Consider the following 4,001-nt stretch of genomic DNA (forward strand, 5'->3'; position numbering starts at 1 on the left):
TGTTAGGGTAGATTTATTTACTTCTCTGCCATCTTGCCACGCTAACTTGTCATCTGTTTTGAGATGTGCGCTCAAACTGCTACCAAACGCCAATGAAATAAACTCCACCTTCAACTTATGCACGTCATCCCTCTCCGAGATTGTTGGTGAGAATACTTGTCTATTGCTTTTAAAACCTAAGTATGCATATGCTATGTGTTGTTTTGACATTTCTATGCTCTCCAAGAACTGTTATGATTTGTACTTTATAGAAAGACACTTCCACAAGTCTGGCATCACTGAACAAGGCTTGCCTGCCTTGGACAACGTTTTAAGTAGGGAACGGTACAGTTCTTGGCCTATCAGCAAGAATTCTTGCCCAAGAGCTCCCCTGCTTAAAACGCTTTTAGTAAATGACCTTCAGCCTGCATACCAAACCCTGAGAAAGCTGAACTCCAAGTCCTCTTCACAAGTGACAGTAGTTCGCTTAGGAAGTAGCCGGGAACGCTGGGCTGAGTATTTTGAGCTGTTGTACCAGGTTGACTCACCAACAGTTAACTTGGATGCGTGTAATGCCGCGATTCCGTTGCCGGACTCACCCATCAGTGAGTATCCACTCTCCCTAACTGAAGGTAGGGGGGCGATTTCCAAGCTGAAGAGTGGCAAAGCAGCGAGTATTTGTGGCATTCCAGCGGAACTGTTAAAGGCTAGTGGTGAACCTATGGCGCATGGGTTGCATGCTGTCCTGGCTGCCATCTGGCGGTCCGGTACCGTTCCCCCGACCTCTTGAGGGGTGTGGTCATCCCTCTCTGGAAGGGGAAGGGGGACCGATGGGACTGCATAAATCACCAAGGCATCACACTGCTCAGTATACCAGGCAAGGTTCTCGCCCACATCCTCCTGAGACGTATCAGAGACCACCTTCCGAGGCACCAGAGGCCGGAGCAATCTGGATTCACTCCTGGTAAGTCCACAATAGACCTTATCCTTTCACTTCGAGTCATTGTAGAGCGCCGTCGTGAGTTCGGGCGTGGGGTGCTTGCAGCCTTCATCGACCTCGAGAAGGCGTTCGATATGGTGCATCGGGAATCACTCTGGGAGATCCTGAGACTGAGAGGAATTCTAACAAGAATTATTGGACTAATAGCAAGTCTGTATACTGGTACTAAAAGTGCTGTAAAGTGTGGTGGGGGCCTGTCGAGCTTCTTTCCTGTTAGTTCAGGAGTGAGGCAAGGCTGTGTTCTGGCACCAACACTTTTCAATACTTGCATGGACTGGATACTGGGCAGAGCTACTGTTCAAATTCATTGTGGAGCAACACTGGGTAATATCAAGGTTACAGACCTTGACTTTGCCGATGAAGCGAAGCCCTTGGGTCTATAGGTCTCCTGGACCAAGACCAAGGTCCAGGACTTTAGGGACTTGTTAGGAAACCCTGTTTGGTCGGTATGTGCTTGCGGCGAGGACATTGAAGTTACAGAGAGCTTTACATACCTTGGTAGTGTAGTTCATAACTCTGGGCTGTTAGACCAGGAAGTCAGCAGACGGATTGGCCTGGCAGCAGGGGTCATGAACTCTCTCGACAAGAGTATTTGGAGATGCCGGTACCTGTGCAGAAGCACCAAGTTATGGGTTTTCAAGGCCCTGATAATGCCAGTTTTGCTATACGGAAGTGAAACCTTGACATTATCCAGTGCCTTTGAGTCTCGACTTGATGCCTTCTGTAGTAGGTCCTTGTGCCGGATCATGGGGTACTGTTGGCCAATGGTTCCACTGTAAGACTGGCACAGGACCTGTTATCTGCACAATCCGTGATCGCCAACTCAGGTTATACGGCCACCTGGCTCGTTCCCCACAGGATGATCCTGCCCACCTGGCTCGTTCCCCACAGGATGATCCTGCTCACCTGGCTCGTTTCCCACAGGATGATCCTGCCCACCTGGCTCGTTTCCCACAGGATGATCCTGCCCACCTGGTTCGTTTCCCACAGGATGATCCTGCCCACCTGGTTGTCTCTGTAAGAGACAATCATGTGGGACGACCTAGGAAGTCGTGGTGTGGGCAGATTGATCAAACCTGTCGTAGACTTGTCATGTTTTCTCAAAATGTAAATGTTAGAGGCATTTATGAGTAAAAGTGGGCAAATAGGTCTATCTGGAGAGGTTTTCCGTGCTGAAAATGCCTAATTAGGTCAATAATCAAGGTCAAAGGTCAATGAGTGCAAAACCTTTTTTTTTTTTTTTTCAAAAATGCTTTATTGGACATTCATATAGAATATGTAAAGGATTTTTCAATATGTTGAAGAATAAATTCTACACAGGTCATCAAAATTTCAAAATTAAAGGGAAACCTGAAGAACTTTTATGGCGAATATCTCATTAACGGTAAGACTTTTGATATTTTGTGACACGGCTGCGTTCCTTTTGTTTCAAGGATTAAAAGTGTAGGAAAATAGGCTTTTTTTATATTAGTTTGAAGTCATGGAATCTGAGAACAACTTTGAAACCCTTCATATTCCAAAGCTTTATCAATTAGTCATATAATTATGGAAAGGTCAATGAGTACAAAATTTATTTATTTAATTATTATTATTATTATTTTTAAAGAAATGCTTCATTTGACATTCTTAACTCCTATGCTACAGTGTTTTTTTTTTAATATTTTGAAAAATAAACATCAGAATTTCAAAATTAAAAGAAAACCTGAAGCAGATTTGAGATTTTGAGACGAATATCTCCTTAACGGTAAGACTTTTGATATTTTGTCACTGGGATGCATTCCTTTCATTTTATGCGGTAAAAAATGCAGTGAGGCTCTTTCACACCAGATACCACCTTTACGACCATCTGCACTCCAAAGTTTCCTTAATTAGCAGTATAAATGAGGAAAGGATAATGAGTGCAAATTTACATTTTGTAACGATCACGGAATTATGAATTATTATTATTATTATTTTAACCAAATACCAATTCTTGGTATATGTGGTTTTGCCAAAGAATGCTGCAGACACTTTTGTTTGAAGAAATAACACCCAATGGCATGTCCCAATTTCTAAGCCCTGCCCCCTACCATTAGGGGTGGTAGCTCATCTGGTTATTTTCATCCTCTGAATTGGTGACGTAAGACATTAAGAACGAATTTATGGTCCAAAGGGTCTTACCACGCATGTTGGCATCAGAGTTCACTTCTACTTAGCCCTATTTCTGCAAAGTGCCTCACTTTCACTGCAGTTACAGGTATCAGCACGTGGCTGATCTCCCCACTTCCGACATAAGCAGCTCTTGGTTATGCAGCCTTTAGTGTAGCTGCACAGGGCAATGTCTTTACATGCTTTGGGAACTGGGGGCAGAGAAGTCGGAACGGGTAACAGTGAGCCATCGACGTTTCCATCCGAAGTCAGTCGGCAATGGACAGGCTGGCAACAAAACGGCGAAACAAAGGGCACTTGGTATCCCCTGCAACCGTGTATCTGCCCCTGTGTGGCAGGCCTAGGCAATCAAGGGAACACCGGTCATTTACCTAAAACCATGTAACAAGTTTACACATTACTTCGACAACAGGGGCCAACCCACAGTTTAGATCATCCGTACCCCTTGATATAGGCACACAGTCCATGTATGCATACATGTAAAATGTATAGCCCACATGTACTGTATTGTACTTTCACTTTCACTTTCAATTTGATATGTGTGCGAGTGATTGGGCACTTTCAACTGCAGCAGCAATTCTGATGTGGAGACCTTTTGGCCTTGACATAGGCCATTGAATCTTGCTAAAAATAATAGAAGGCTAATGAGATTAGAACATTTTCAGATAGAAGGAAGATTTTGGATGAGCATAGGGTAGAAACTGAATGATGTCAAATGTACTGCCTCCAGTAAAACACTAGCAGTCAGTTAAACCTTTATTGTCATGTTCACAAGCTGGTAGGTATGAGCAGTGTATCCAACTTGCAAGATGACAACATACACGTACGCGTGAACGTGCACGTGATTGTGAGGTGAAAAGAGTGTGGCTAGCCC

The sequence above is a fragment of the Penaeus vannamei genome, chromosome 16, assembly GCF_042767895.1.
Source record: "Penaeus vannamei isolate JL-2024 chromosome 16, ASM4276789v1, whole genome shotgun sequence".
In the NCBI taxonomy this organism is placed as follows: Eukaryota; Metazoa; Arthropoda; class Malacostraca; order Decapoda; family Penaeidae; genus Penaeus; species Penaeus vannamei.